The sequence below is a fragment of the Hyla sarda genome, chromosome 1 (assembly GCF_029499605.1).
Source record: "Hyla sarda isolate aHylSar1 chromosome 1, aHylSar1.hap1, whole genome shotgun sequence".
NCBI lineage: Eukaryota > Metazoa > Chordata > Amphibia > Anura > Hylidae > Hyla > Hyla sarda.
In genome coordinates this window covers 94508732-94525539 of record NC_079189.1, presented here as the reverse complement: position 1 = coordinate 94525539, position 16808 = coordinate 94508732, and the positions used below count along the sequence as shown (strand labels likewise).

Below are 16808 nucleotides of genomic sequence, written 5' to 3'. Positions count from 1 at the left end.
ATTACTTATTATTGTCTCTAGCAAAAAGGCCAGAAAACAAAACAAAAACATTTTTCTTTTAGACCCATCATCCTATTTTTAATTTTATTCTCCATCCTATGGTTTTAACCCAATTTAGGAGCCTAATCCAAAATCTGTTCACTCCAGTCTCCCCCTCCCCGCCAAAAAAAAAAAGGCTACCCAGTCAACTGGGTGACTCCTGTATATTGGATTTCTCCCATCTTCTCCATTGCCAAGTTTATCTCACTTTTTCCCTGTAAAGTTTTTTTTTTTATTATTATTATTATTATTATTTTTACATATTTTTATTTTGAAAGAGTCAGAAAACAATGAAAATCACAGAATTTCTCTTTAAAAAGAATAGAGGGTTAGCTATTATACAACAAAGAAAGAGGTAAAATACAATAACAAAGTTCTATTTTAGAACACTATAAAAGAGTTTTTCCCGAGCAGTGAGCCTCCAGCTGTTGCAAAACTACAAGTCCCAGTATGCCCGGACAGCCTTTGGCTATTATACAACAAAGAAAGAGCTAAAATACAACTACAAAGTTCTATTTATGAGCAATATAAAAGAGTGTTTCCCAAGCAGTGAGCCTCCAGCTGTTGCAAAACTACAACTCTAATCATGTCCGGACAGCCCTTGCCTATTATACAGCAAAGAAAGAGCTAAAATACAATAACAAAGTTCTATTTTAGAACACTATAAAAGAGTGTTTCCAAAGCAGTGTGCCTCCAGCTGTTGCAAAATTACAACTCCCAGCATGCCCGGACAGCCCTTGGCTATTATACAACAAAAAAAGAACTAAAATACAAACTACAAAGTTCTATTTAAGAACACTATAAAACAGTGTTTCCAAACTAGTGTGCCTTTCAGCTGTTGCAAAACTACAACTCCCAGCATGCCATGCTGGAAGTAGTAGTTTTGCAACAGCTGGAGGCACACTGGTTGGGAAACACTTCTATAGAAAGAGACTATTTGACCCCCAAAATTGAATATACAATCCACCTAGAGTCCTATCATTCTGGCTTAATACATCCCATGTGAATTTGCATTTTTTGCCATCGTTTTATCCCACCCCCCATTCCCAATGTCTGGACACACTACACCAGTGGTCCCCAAACTGTGGCCCTCCAGATGTTGCAAAACTACAACTCCCAGCATGCCTGGACAGCCAACGGCTGTCCAGGCATGCTGGAAATTGTAGTTCTGCAACATCTGGAGGGCCACAGTTTGGGGACCACTGCACTACACATATCCAGATGTAGCAGAGCTGAATTTGTTGTTTAACCATAAATCAGCATCAGTGATAAAGCAAATAGATAATGCAGCAATCCTCTTTCCAAACTAGATGCCAAATGGTGATATTACAATGAGTTTAACCAAAGACAAACTTGACTCATGTCTAACTATATCTGTGGAAAGAGAAAAATTATTCTTAATTTTCGACAAAACAATGTGAAGAGCAGAGCTGGAGCAGAGAATGCAGATCTGGAGTAAGAGGTGTGAATGGATGCAATGTCCTGCATAGTCCCATTACACTGCTGTAGACAGATGTTTTATGTCTTACTGGAACCTTTCTATAGAACTCAGCAAGGACTCCAAATGCTCTTATCTTATCTATCCCTCTTCTCTGTGAGTAATGCAATAGGCAGGATAGCCCCAGAATAGCCTGGGAATGGATTCAGGTTATAGGAGTCAACACAGTGATGACAACAGGACATCTAAGGACTTTTCTTCCAGGGAAAGTTTTGGGAATAACGTGGCGCCTCCATCATTGGAGATACTTTTATTTACTATTATTATACCAAACAGTCACCATAACAAACCATCAAAGACTAAGGTGCTGATAGAACATACTCATCTCTGTTGTCCCTTTAAGAACAATACTTTCCAGGAGGCTCCTAGCTCTGGGGGACTTGACATCAAATATTATAGTCAGTTTAGAGACTTGGATGCTATGCTGTAGAAGGAGCATCCAACAATGTTCTACACAAGGCACAACAGCCAACTAGCCTGGCCCATTTCTATAGGGTTCCTGCCAAACCGAGCACAATTGTGAAAGCCTGATCCAGTGATTCCCAACCAGGGTGCCTCCAGCTGTTGGAAAACTACAAATCCCAGCATGCCCAGACAGCCGAAGGCTGTCTGGGCATGCTGGGATTTGTAGTTTTCCAACAGCTGGAGGCACCCTGGTTGGGAAACACCAGCCTGACCCATTGGTAGAACTTCATAACACATCATAGATTTGCACACATAGACTTAAAAGAGGGCTCTGCCCTTTTAATGGACCTGCCCTATAATGCCTCACTCATTGCGACCTCGGTGGGGTTATGTAGGTCCCATTCAGCTGACATGACTGCGATCCCTTACTGTATTGTGTTAACATGTGTAAGGTTTTTACAAACATTATATATATATATATATATATATATATATATATATATATATATATATATAAGATGTGCCCTTTTTTTTATTTATATATATATTTTTTTTTTTTTACTGGAGCCCCTGCACCCCCCCCCCCCCCCCCAAATGTCCATAACATCACTACATGCTAAAAGACAATGATTCCCACCACCCCAGAGCATTTAGGGTCTCCAAAATTAAAGAGGGGTTCATCTCCATCAGGACACAAGTCTAGTGGTGGCAACAATGGAACTAATATGTAGAGGTTGTAGTTGTTCCCACCACCCCAGAGCATTGAGGGTCTCCAAAACTAAAGAGGGGTTCTCCATCAGGACACAAGTCTAGTGGTGGCAACAATGGAACTAGAGGTTGTAGTTGTTTACTAGTTCAGGTGGGATCTGAACATACTCTGCATAGACCACATCATCCCTTTCATGTCCAAAAAACTATAGACATGGTAAGTAGATGCAACCATATGGTGGTGGGAGACCTAATACACAACAAATTGTACAAGCGAATTGAATCAAGACAAAAGAGGTAAAAGTCACAAGATAATGGGGAGGAAACATTGTAACCTAATGGAACAGTCTTACCTTAGATTTTAGGTGGGACCCCTAATAGTTGATGCTTTCCCTGGTGTATTATTTACATGAGATCACTCCTAAAGAAATGGAAAACAATCCTCAAATCTTGGAGAGAGAGAGAAAAAAAAGTTCCAATCCAGCTCTGATTTCCAGAAATCCACCTTCCACAACCTATAGAAGGCGCTTCACAATGTGGTTGTCATTAGCCGCAAATCGATTATGCCCCAAAGTGGAATGTGCATGCGAGCCTTAAAGAAGAAGAAGCATCCACAGGAACTCCAGGCAGAGGTAGTGCTTCCTGAGATCTTCCCAATGCATGAAATCATCTACTCAGCTCCAGCAAAGCAACTTCTCCTTGTAGATCCAGAGAATCCTCATTGGAAAGTTCTTTTTTTTCTTGAGGAGCCTTTACACAGAAGATCTTCAGTAGATGGCTCCTCAACATCAAGAGGTAGTAGTATTCCAAGGGGTAGATCCAAAGTTAGACTGCCAAAATCTTGTTGGACTCTTTTCTCCTAAGCATTACACTTACTACAGGATTACATAGTTGGCCTATGAGGTTAACCCCTGATGTTTTCAGAACCTAAGGAAACTTAGTAAACTTGAAGCTGCAGATGAACTCTAAGGATCTACACAAACAGCTCCTGTAACTGTATATAGCATGTATATCATATATACTCGTGTATGGCTAAAAGAAAATCACTGTAGTAGTTATATGTGTGAACATTGGTGTCTTACCTTTTCAGTATATGTTATCTGTCAATGTCAAATCTATTGGACAAGAAATAAGTATAATCCAGAGAATCCTGTGGATCAGCCTCCTCCTAGATTGTCCTGTAATAGACTGGAGCTCAGAATATTGTAATTGATCCAATGCTATAGCCCATCCTTCCCAAAAAAAAACTAATCATCCCAGAGATGTCAGGAAAAAGTAAGCCCTCCTCTTTATCCAAAAAGAGCAACTCCCCCTGCAGACTGGCTGACTGTCCTATACACAAACACTTCCTTAGAAGAGCCCTGTTATAAGCAAGTTGTACTATGTGGATTGAGAGGCTTTACCATAAACAATGGGGGCTGCCTCCACAGGTCACACCAAGAGTTAAACTAATCATCTTGTGACTGTTACAGTCTGTAATGCTAATGTACAGCAGTGTTTCCCAACCAGGGTGCCTCCAGCTGTTGCAGAACTACAACTCCCAGCATGCCCAGACAGCCTTCGGCTGTCTGGGCATGCTGGGAGTTGTAGTTCTGCAACAGCTGGACGCACCCTGGTTGGGAAACTCCGATGTACAGTAATAAAGCACAAGCAAATGGACCAATCTACAAATTATACATATTAGCCACAACTGATTGATCCATTCAGTGGTAGGAATATTAGAATCCTAAATACTAATAGAACAATAACAAGAACAATAACCTCTGCCTGACTGTACTGAGCATAATTCCATCAAAAAACTGAAATCTGAACCTGAACCCAAATCCAAGTTTCCTGTTTACATAAGCAGGGGGCGCTGTTGCTCCAAAATTCTAAAATGTAATGCCAGGAAAATGGAGATAATTGTAACCATGTGTTTGAAAAATCACTAAAGTTTGGACAAACGTATTTTAATACATGTATTTGGATACAACCTGTAAGTCATAAAATGTTTTCGACCCAGTGTTATGTTCAGTGTTTAGTATTACATATGGTGGGTTGTGGCATTAGTTGCATACTGTTTTTGGGTTTTCGATTTATTTTTGCATTTTATTGAGAAGATTTTTATAAATATATATATATATCTTAAAATTAAACAATCATAGTGGTGCTGGATATATATATATATATATATATATATATATATATATATATATAGTAAATTTGAGTAGCCGTATTAGTCCAATGATGCAGATGCAAATCAAAAAAATTTGTAGTATCTTGTAATACCTTTTTATTGGACTAACAGAATTTTGTAGAGACAAGCTTTCGGGATTCCCGAAAGCTTGTCTCTACAAAATTACGTTAGTCCAATAAAAAAAAGTATTACAAGATACTACAAATTTTTTTGATTTGCACATATATATATATATATATATATATATACTTTCTTATATATTTTCGAGTTGGCTAGTATATAGCCCAAGGCTCTTTTGCTTACTCTCCACTAATATATCTTCAGCTTGGGTGACTGCTGAGACACACTATTGCTTCCATATGCTTTTTCAGGAAATCATTGGAGGCTAATGTATGAGTAGATTTCACTTTGGAATGCTAACAGGATACCGTACTGCTTCGAAACAATGTGCATGAACCTGGCTTTGCTGAATATGTAAATGGCGTAGACTAGTGCTATATATACGGGTGCAGTGGGGCCAATTTTGGCGTGTAACAGTTTTATTTCTTAATAATCGCTTCAGCTCAGTATGTCTAAGGCCTCCTTCACACATAATTTGTGCATAGCGTTTTTGTTTAACTTGAAAAAAAGGCCACAAAAAACTGCAACAATTTTTGGTACTTTATGATGGAGTTTTTGTGTTTTTTTTTTTTGTTTTATTGCATGTGTTTTTTGGATGAGCTTTTTTTAGTGGTATTTTTCTCATTGCAGGTCTTGTGATTACAAGTCAAAGATTTCAGTTGAAGAATGTTTAAAAAAAATAAAAAAATAAAAATGTAAAGCCCGCAAACATATATTCTAACTTTTGCTGCAGGAATAAACACCTTGCTGCATGTGCTTTATTTTTAAACTAAAGTGAGGGAAAATGCCACAAAGAAAAATACAATTTCACATTTCTTTAACTTCCATTTAAAAAAATAATGCATTTTTAAGGGAAAATAACATGTGTGCAACCACCCTAACGACAAACCCAGGTATGATTTTTATCCACAAATTACTGTGCCAAATGAAATACTCAGCTCTGCTATGTGTGGACATCTATACGTGTATTGGAGTAGATTTACTATTTCAAATATACCAGAATTCTGTTATAATTTGTAATCAAAAAGTGTCTTACATGACTGGCACTAAATATATTATGCATTTTAGATGCTTTTTAGAAAATTTTCCACCTTGGCTGACTAAAGGGAAATGGTTGGACATATGAAAGTACTGCTGAATTCTGGCACAAGGTTCTGGAGAAAGGCTAAGGGCCCTTTTGCACAGGTCAATGGGTTGCAAATAACAAAATGCTGATCTCGGTTATTGGTTGCTGAGTCTTCACAAGGCTCCGGCCACAATAATGATCTTTGGAAAATGTGTGCGTTCCTTTCAATTCATCATTATCGGACATATAGCCCATGTTCGTCAGCTGATCACTGGCCTTGTTAGGCTGGGTTCACATATGTCCGGCTATCGGCATAGGTGAACTCAGCCTAAATTTCAACGCCACTGATGCCACAACTGATGAGAGTAACGGTTGACAACCAGAGGCTTGAGGAGTGACATATGAAAAGAGTTAGGAATACGGAGAGAAGGAGGTAACCGGAGTTTGTACGAGACTGGATTGAAATTTTGAAATTCCTCGAATGGACGAGGAATCGAGGACCTAACTTGTAATTTTGAAACGAATATACTTAGAAGATAACCAAATTTTATCACCGGGAGAGAAGGATGGAGGAGGTCTTCTTTTCTTATCTGCCTGGGTTTTCATGCGAGAGGAGGCCAGGGACAAAGAATGCCGAGTCTATCGCCAAATGGAAGAGAAGTCACGGACAAGTTCATCTACAGCTGGGACACCAGAAGAAACTGGAACTGGAAGAGGAGACCGGAGATGATGACCATAAACAATAAAAACCGGAAAGGTCCTCCAGGACTCGGAATCCTTTTCGCCCAGGGAAGAAGATAAACAAAATGGCGACGATAAGTCTCCAAAATCTGATTTACCCTCTCCACTTGACCGTTAGACTGAGGGTGGTAGGAAGAGGAGAAGTCCAGATAGATATCAAGACGGGTAGAACTTGGACACAAACTGAACTCTGCGGTCCGAGACGATATGTTCAGGTAGACCATGTAGACGGGAAATATGTTGTAAGAAATGCTTTGCCAACTGTGGAGCAGATAGATAACTAGGAAGTGGGATTAAATTAGCCATTTTGGAAAAACGATCAACTACGACCCAGATGACCATGTTATTATGTGATGGAATGGGCAATGGCTGTAAGAGTCCCATATGTTTTTGTTGAGGAGTTTTGTCACGAGCACAGGTGACACAGGAACGGACAAATTCGGAGACATCGCAATCCAGATTCGGCCACCAATAGTGCCTTGAGATTAGAAGTAATGTCTTACGTACTCCGGGATGACCTGCCAATAAGGAATAATGACCCCATTTCAGGACTTTGCATCTCAATCTGGCTGGTACAAAGGATTTACCAGGAGGTACTTGCAGAAGATCGGCAGGAGCTGCTGAAATCAGACGGTCTGGTGGAATAATATGCCTAGGCATGGTGTCCAAACCCACAACATCAGAGGATCTGGAGAGGGCATCAGGTGGATGGAAGTGAATGAAGAAATTAAATCTGGAAAAGAGCAATGACCACCTTGCCTGGCAAGGATTCAAACGCTGAGCAGACTGTAGGCTTACGAGATTCTTGTGGTCTGAGTAGATACTGACCGGATAAGGAGATCCCTCCAACAAATGTTGCCACTCCTCAAAGGATAGTTTTATAGCAAAAAGTTCCCGATCTCCGATGGAATAATTCCTCTCTGCTGGCCAGATGGTTTTTGAAAAGAAACCACAGGTTACAGTCTTACCCTTGGAGTTTTTCTGGTTAAGAATGACCCCAGCTCCTACAGACGAAGTGTCAACCTCCAAAGCAAAAGGTATTTCCGGATCAGGTCTTGAAAGCATGGGAGCTGAAGCAAATGCAGACTTTAGGCGAGAGAAAGCCTCTTTGGCCTCTGGAGGCCATGACTTATGGTTAGAGTTCTTTCTGGTGAGAGCTACAATAGGAGCGACCAAGGAAGAGAAGTGTGGGATAAACTGATGATAAAAGTTGGCAAATATGAGAAAGTGTTGAATAGCCCGAAGACCAGTAGGACAGGGCCAATCCAAAACCGCAGACAGCTTCTCAGGATCCATCTGCAGGCCTTAATGAGAGACAATGTATCCAAGAAACGGGAGGCAAGATCTCTCGAATAGACATTTCTCCAGTTTGGCATAGAGATGATTCCTCTGGAGGCACTGAAGTATTAGACGAACATGTAAACGATGCTCCTCTAAGTTGGAAGAGAAGATCAAGATGTCATAAAGATACAAGACAACACAGGTGTAGAGAAGATCTCGGAAGATATCATTGACGAATTCCTGAAAAACAGCTGGAGCATTGTAAAGGCCGAAAGGCATTACAAGATACTCAAAATGTCCATCACAGGTATTAACAAAATGTCCATCACAGGGTCGTTTTCCATTCGTCTCCCTCACGGATTAGAATCAGATTATAAACTCCCCGTAAATCCAATTTAGAGAAGACCTTGGCTCCCCGGAGACGATCAAAAAGTTCTGAGATCAGAGGAAAGGGATAGTAATTTTGGACCGTGATTTTGTTGAGACCCCTATAATCAATACATGGACGGAGAGAACCATCCTTCTTGCCTACAAAAAAGAAACCTGCTCCGTCAGGAGAAGAGGGTTTATGGATAAATCCCTTTTGGAGATTCTCCTGGATGTACTCTGCCATGGCTTTTGTCTCAGGAACTGATAATGGGTAAATTCTTCCACGAGGAGGTGTGGTACCAGGCAGTAAATCTATAGGGCAGTCGTAAGGACTATGTGGAGGCAGAGACTCAGCCTGATTTTTGCAGAATACGTCAGAAAAATCTTGGTAAGGTGGCGGCAGGCCAGGTAAAGGAGGAAGACGAGAAACAACTTTAGGCTGGATTGGTGTGAGATAAAGATTTTGACAGGACTGTCCCCAGCAAATAATCTCTCCAGTTCTCCAATTTAGTTGCGGAGAATGACATCAAAGCCAGGGAAGGCCAAGAAGAAGCTCAGAAGTACAGTGAGGCAGTACATAGGTGAAGACTTGTACAGAAATGGTCAAGCGAGGAGAGGAAGTATTCACACCTAGGGATGCCTCTCCCACGTGCCCTGGGTGTAAGTGTTTCGCGGACGCTGTTGACGAACAGTACAGTCCTTGAGAAAGTGCTCCGGGCTAGCACAATACAGACACATTCTCACTGCGGCGTCCTGATCTCTCCTGTTGAGACAATCGAGAATGATCCACTTGGATAGCCTCTTTGGCAAGAGGCTCAGGGGAGTGTAGAGGAGGACGTTGGAACACGGGTGCCAGATGAGCCTATCGCCTTGTATGGGCAGGTTCTCTCTCCAAATTAAGTTCCTTCTGTCTCTCAGCAAAACGCACATCAATACGTTTAGCCAAGTGGATAAGTTCAGACATGGAAGACGGAGGATCACGTGCAGCGAGAGCATCCTTTATCCTGCTCGACAGTCCTTTTTTGAAAGTTGCACAAAAGGCCTTGTCATTCCATGCCAGTTCTGAGGCTAGAGTGCAGAACTGAACCGCATAGTCACCAACAGAGGAATTCCCCTGGCAGAGATTAAGTAGAGCCATCTCGGCAGAAGAAGCACGTGCAGGTTCCTCAAAGACGCTGCAAAATTCAGCCAGAAACACAGTCAAGTTGGAGGTAACCATACCTCAAAAAGCACCCAGAAATGGATGGCAACAAAGCGCTGGAGAGTTCTGAATTTGCAAGCAATGAGTCCAGATCTAAATCCAATTGAACACCTGTGGAGAGATCTTAAAATTGCTGTTGGGAAAAGGTGCCTTCCAATAAGAGATACCTGGAGCAGTTTGCAAAGGAAGAGTGGTCCAACATTCCGGCTGAGAGGTGTAAGAAGCTTATTGATGGTTATAGGAAGTGATTGATTTCAGGAATTTTTTCCAAAGGGCGTGCAACCAAATTTTTGCCCATTTTTGGAGTTTGGTCTGACATTATGTCCAATTTGCTTTTTTCCTCCCTTTTTTGGTTTAGTTCCAATACACACAAAGGGAATAAACGTGTATAGCAAAACGTGTTACTGCAATCCTTTTCTGTGAGAAATACTTCATTTTCTTGAAAAATTTCAGGGGTGCCAACTTTTACGGCCATGACTGTATATAATGATGCACACCCAATAATTAAAAATGAGACAATTTTATTAGATGCATAAAATGAGTACAAAGACAATTAAAATCACTTAAAATATATATAACTGGAGGGGAGGAATGTAATCATACTACACTCTGCCCTGTGCTAGGTATAATATTCAAAGGGTAAAGAGTCCCAATACAAAACAATAATGAATTGCAGCTACACCAACAGAAGTAAGAATCCTATAATAATACTATATGAGGAAGCCACCATAGCTGGTGGCGGAACGTGTGGAACTCGCTATCCCCTGTGTTTGGGTTATGGAGTCCTGGTAGTGTTGTGTACACATTGGTCAGCTTGAGAGCACCCCGGCAGTTCTGCTTTCATTACACATATTTTGTACACTTGTATGCATATAGCATATAGACACTTTAATATGTATAGGTGTGTTCATTGTCATTTGCACTTTGCATGGTTTATATGTATTCATATAGTATTATAAGATTTTTACTTCTGTGGGTATAGCTGCAATTCATAATTGTATTGTATTGGGACTTTCCCCTTTGGTTATTATAGCTAGCACAGGGCAGAGTGTAGTAGGCATACGTTCCTTCACTCCTGTTTTATATATATATATATATATATATATATATATATATATATATATATTATTTTTTTTTTTATTGTTATTATTTTTTTTAAGTGATTTTAATTGTCTTTGTGCTCATTTTTTGTGTCTAGTAAAACTGTCTCATTATTACTAATTATTGGGTGTGCATCATTATATAGTTGCTAGCTTTCTTGTTAGTTTGTAGGCTATGTACTAGCCGTCAAGCCCCCTCCCATAGACATGAATGGAGGGGGCGTTGCGTGAAGTCACGAATACAGAAGCTCCAAGCTTCTGTGTTCTAGACGCTGACGCTGTCGGCCCGAAGTTCACGGGGGTCCCCAGCGGCGGGAGCCCCATGATCAGACATCTTATCCCCTATCCTTTTAGCCCCATGATCAGACATCTTATCCCCTATCCTTTGGATAGGGGATAAGATATTTTCTGGCAGAGTACCCCTATACCCCAAATCTGCAGATAGCCTATTTCAAGGTTTTTTGCCTCATCTATACAGAGTTGATCTAGCTTGGCTGTGTGAGAGTAATGTGTCTCATACAGCCAAACTAGATAAGCCCTGCTCTGTATAGATGAGGGGCAAAAACCCCAAAGCAGGATGTCTGCAGTTTTGGGTTCAATCCATTTGGAAAGGTGTCTAGCTTAGCAAAAGCCTGGTTAGGTAGTCAGACTCCTTAGTGTGTAGATTGTGTGTAATTCTAAGGGAGTGTCACCAGGACCAGTGCACATTATTGAGCTGCTTTGCATATTCATTCCTCTTTCCAGCCCTTAGTGAAGTGTGGCTTAAAATTCTCCACTCTTCATTCTCTCTACAAGAAGAACAAATACCACCTTACCTAAAATATATGAAAAATCCCATGTGGAATAGATAAAATCCACCATGGGAGTCACTGGATTGGCAACACACAGATGTAGCAGGTGGCCCTGTACAAAAACAGTGAACAGAAATGAGGGTGAGATCAACAATGACAATTATTTTTTTCAATAATTTTTTACTCTTGAGAGCAGCACCAGCTCCAGGTATACATGGACCATTGAGCAACAAATTCACAAAGTGTCCTCTGTTTTCTCCACCCTTTGATTTATAGGTATAGAGCCTACCCAGATGACTATTAGACCTCCAAGCCCAGTTGACCCTGGTGTCTGACTAGGTTAGTCGGGTGCAGACACCTATTTTTCTTGTGGATCTCCTCTTGCATTTCTTAAAAATATGGTTATAGCTGACAGTACCATCTTTTATCACTGCTACAAGCAAGGGATTTCCGTATTTACCAATGAAACAATGTCGCCCTATGCTGAGATGCAAAGATGGTCATACAATATATTCATTCTAAGATGAGAGTATCTGAAAATGACCATATAAGAGTGAACAGGATTGATTCTGGACAATGAAATCACCAGATGTTTGTCCCAATGAGTTTACAACCTGTCGGAAAAGCATTTGGGCAGATGTTTTTTTGACACAGATATCATCAATGAACACCACTGTTTATACACGATGGTCACTGTACAAGTAAAACATTTCTGCTACTGTTAAGGCAAAAGAATGATTGATCAAAAACCAACAAGAGTTTTCCAGGATATCTTTCCTCTGAATGACCCACAACACTTTGGGATTCACAGGTGGCTGCAGTTGGGAATCTGAGATCTGGAATACTTGTCTATGGAGTGCTTACCCTGGAGAGAAGCCTTGGGGGATATGTTCACACTGGCGGAATTCCTTGAGTGGAATTCTGTGCAGTGAACAGTCCCATCAGTGTGAACGAGTCTTCTGTGAGACCCGTTCACACTGCGGAATTTCAGCGGCGGACAATTCTGCCACCAAAATTGTTCCACGCAAACAAAGAACATGTTTATTCTTTGCACGGAATACCACGAGTACTACACAGCCGTCAATAGTGGTGCCGCCGTTCCCCGTGGTCCTATCGCTGAATTATTTGGAGGGACGGCTGCCTGACAAATCTTCACTCGCGAAATTCTGTAAGCGGAGATTCCGCAGTGTGAACATAACCTCAGCTATAAAGCACTGTCATTGTAGGAAGAAAAACAGTGATCATATAAAGTAGCGATAATATAAAGTCACCACTTTGAAGAAGCACGGTCCTTGACAGCCCCAGCAGATCCAATGCCAAGATTCTGCAGATTCTTACACTGACAGAAGAGAAGGTGGGCATCGTGAGTCCAGCGATATTCTGGCAAAGCAGCTACACTGAAGTTAAACAAGAACTCAGCGACAAAGCAACTTTTTATTAAACAAGTGGTTGGGGACAGGCCAAATATTTGTGGATATAAGAGGTTGGGATTCTGACACAAGGGAAATTTAAAGAATGGCCCATTTGCTTGGCTCTTCATAAAACTTGCACAACAAGAAAAGTGTTCTCAGTAATGGAGAGTTTTGACTTTACTCTAAATTGGAATGATGTATATTTACCCAAATTTTTTTATATTTTCCCAATTTTTTGATGGACTACAAATTGGGGCATATGAGAGCACTTTTAGGGAGCACTTTTACTTAGAAGACACAATTAGATATATGCAAGTTATAAGTGCATTTATTAAGCTTATAAATATAGGGTTGAGATTGAGATGCCAGTCCTCAAAGATTATTTAAAGAGGTAGTACACTATAATAAAAATGTCTAGGTATGGTTTATAAATAATTATGAGTGAGGTAAAGGAGAAAAAAGACAACCAAAAAGTAAAATGATATGGACATGGGGTATTGGGGATATCACAGGGAAGGAATGGATTAAGGTTCTGAAAAAGCACCCCCACACCTCAGATACTTACAGCTATAAGATAAGACAATAAAAATGGCTTTCATTTGGTATGATGTTTATACCTCTTGTAAGTTTGTATAAACTTATTAAAGAATTTAAAAAGAAAAAAAAAAGATTGTGCAGAACAGTATTCAGCATCCTTCTTTGGGGGTCCTAGTTTTGACACAATAATAAGCCCCTAATTCAACAGGACACCAATTGTTAAAGGGGTATTCCAGGATTTTTTTTTATTTGACTATGCTACAGGGGCTGTAAAGTTAGTGTAGTTCATAATATAGTGTCTGTACCTGTGTGTGACGGTTTTCTCACAATTCTTCTGTGATTTTCACCCCAATATTTATTTTTACCAGCATACAAAATGACTGTTGTCTCAGATTTTTCCCAGGTTGCAATGCGGCCGAGACCTGACTCACTAGTCAGCTGATGACAGGGAGCCTGTCTGCTTCAATGGGTGGAGCGATCACTTGGTGGCAGAGAGATCAATCTGCAACTAATGCTACAGCTGTAGGCACCCTGATTGAAAACCACAGGTCTTTTGAATGGATGCAGCTCATTTCTGTTTCAATGGGTGGGGTGGCTGATGTGTGGGAGGAAGGAAAATGGAATTCTGGGATTTGTAGTAAAAAAAAAGAAAAGTCAAACTGGAAATACCAGTTCACAAAAAGCTATCCACAATGCTTTGGTAATCTCATGACATAGCCATTTAGCCCCAAGACAAGCGCAGATCCTTCCTAAGCATGTCCATTACTGTCTGACAGGTACTTACTAAAAATCCCCTTATGGTGGATAACCCCTTTAAGAAAAGACAAAGTTATTGGAAGGTGTCTTTGAAGCACAGCACCTGCGACTAAGGTCTCTGTATGTTTCATGGTATATTGACAATTACCCTTTTACACCTCATTAGATCTTGTTGCAATGCCATCTCCTCTAATAGCAGATTATTATATGTCACCGGGTACATGTTTTGCATAGATAGAGGATGTGCCCTCAGAATGTTTCCTCTGGAGGGTCTAAGGAATGTGGTACACTGCCCAACTACTGCCCCATACAAGCTCTAATCTCCTGGATCATTGCTCATGTACTGGGGGCCTATTACATAACTTGTATTGGGCATAGAGGGCCACATGAACGATCACTGGATTTGTGTGGCCTTTTACTTCTGTCATTCAGCAGCCACATATTGCACAGGGCCACATATTGCACAGGGCCACATATTGCACAGGGCCACATATTGCACAGGGCCACATATTGCATAGGGCCACATATTGCATAGGGCCACATATTGCACAGGGCAATGTTCGTCAACCATTCAAAAGTCCACGTTTGCTTAAATAGGGGGATTATCAGCCTATTCAGCCAACAATTAACCTGTGTAAAAGGGAAATAAGGTACAAAACTGTCCAAAACTGTCCACAGTCCAAAACTGCTGGGAGCCCTTTGAGAATGACCAAAGCTAGCCATTCACATGCAACATAAGTTGTCTTAGCCAGTTAATTTTAGTAAGATCAGTCATCAACCTCATGTGTATGGGGGGCCTCAAGGTCATACCCTGACAGCAGATGTTAAAGAAGTATAATGGGGAAAAACTTATGGATAGGGAATACGTTTTCCCCCATGATATATCTCCTTTAAGGGAAAAGAGGGATATAGAATGTTGCAAGTGCCATCCTTTATTCCCAATGGATTTATCCAACAATAGCAGCATGGTGACGTAGTTAGCATTGTTGCTTGCAGTGATGGGTTCCTAAGTTTAAATTTGACCAACATCTGCATTGAGCTTATATGTTCTCCCCATATTTGCATGGGCTTCCTCAAAAACCCCTAAAACACACGAATATGTTAAGTTTTAATATAAATTGTAAACATTAATGGCTGCAAGGACCTATTTACAGTACTGCAGACTATGTTGGAGCTATATACCTGATTACTTTCTCCACATTGAAGGCCGTGTTCACATGGCAGAATGTCCACGCGGAAGTCCCATTGGTTTCATGGGGATTTACTGCACTGTGTACATGGCAGAATTTTCGCGGCAGATGTTTCTGCCTCGGAAACCCTAATTCTGGCATCCGCAGAAAGAATAGAAATGCATTGCCGTCTATGGAGATGGCTTATTTCTGAGCGGTCCTAGCGCTGCCATGTTTTGCCGGCACCATCCTGTCTGCAGAATGTCCATCTGGATATTTTCCGAGCAGACATTCCGCCATGTGAACATGGCCAAATACTGCAACTGGGAGAAATCTTGCGTGTGGCCAGACTAGGAAAGAAAGAAGGAAATTAAAGGGTACCTCTCATCAAAAAAACTTTTGATATATTATAGATTAATGTATGCAGAATAACTTCACAATTGCATGTTATTAAAAAATATGCTTCTTTCTATTTAATTTTCCACTTTGAAGAAATGACCACTAGGGGTCTCCCTACCAGTCCTGGCAGCAAGCATTTCAGACTCATGCTGGAGTCCTAAACACTACGAGCTGCCAGTCTGCTTTGTTCACAAAGGAGAACACTCAGAGCTGCCAGCCTGTTTGGCTGTGAACAAAGCAGGCTGGCAGCTCTGAGTGTTTTGGACTCCAGTCAGAAATGCTTGCTGACAGGACTGATCGGGAAAAATATAATAGAAAGAAGCATATTTTTCATTAACATGCTATTGGAAAGTTATTCAACATTCATTAATCTAAAATATATCAAAAGTTTATTTGATGAGAGGTACCCTTTAAGCTTCACTGCAGGCAAATCTGTATTTTTAGTTCGGGGCACAAGGAATAGGACAGGTTATGCCAGTAATGTTAATTTTAACAATCTTAAATAAATAGCTTATGATCTTTTTAGACTTCATATACCCCTACCTAGACATAGAGCATTAGTCGATGAATGACCACAATGAACAGAGATTTTCACTTAAAGGGATACTCCAGTGGAAAACTTTTTTTTTTTTTTTTAAATCAACTGGTGCCAGAAAGTTAAACAGATTTGTAAATCACTTCTATTAAAAAATCTTAATCCTTCCAGTACTTTTTAGGGGCTGTATAATAAAGAGAAATCCAAAAAGAAATGCATTTCCTGTGATGTCCTGACCACAGTGCTCTCTGCTGACCTCTGCTTTCCATTTTAGAACTGTCCAGAGAAGCATATGTTTGCTATGGGGATTTTCTCCAGTTCCTAAAATGTACAGCAGAGGTCAGCAGAGAGCACTGTGGTCAGGACATCACAGGAAATGCATTTCTTTTTATATTTCTCTTTAGTATACAGCCCCTAAAAAGTACTGGAAGGATTAAGATTTTTTAATAGAAGTGATTTACAAATCTGTTTAACTTTCTGGCACCAGTTGATTTAAAAAAAAAAA

General features: G+C 40.5%; 1 protein-coding gene across 2 annotated transcripts in view; it reads right to left on the bottom strand.

Annotated features, from left to right (window-relative positions):
- PDGFRA (platelet derived growth factor receptor alpha) overlaps nt 1-3855 on the bottom strand; it is a 47542-nt gene extending 43687 nt beyond the window's left edge. The window contains exon 1 of one of the 2 annotated variants that reach the window (XM_056558145.1): nt 3733-3855. The gene's annotated coding sequence lies outside the window, so the exon portion shown is untranslated. Of the gene's footprint in view, nt 1-3003; nt 3575-3732 lie in introns of those variants that run through there. The other variant, XM_056558156.1, reaches the window with a different exon arrangement.
- Between the last annotated feature and the right edge of the window lie 12953 nt (nt 3856-16808).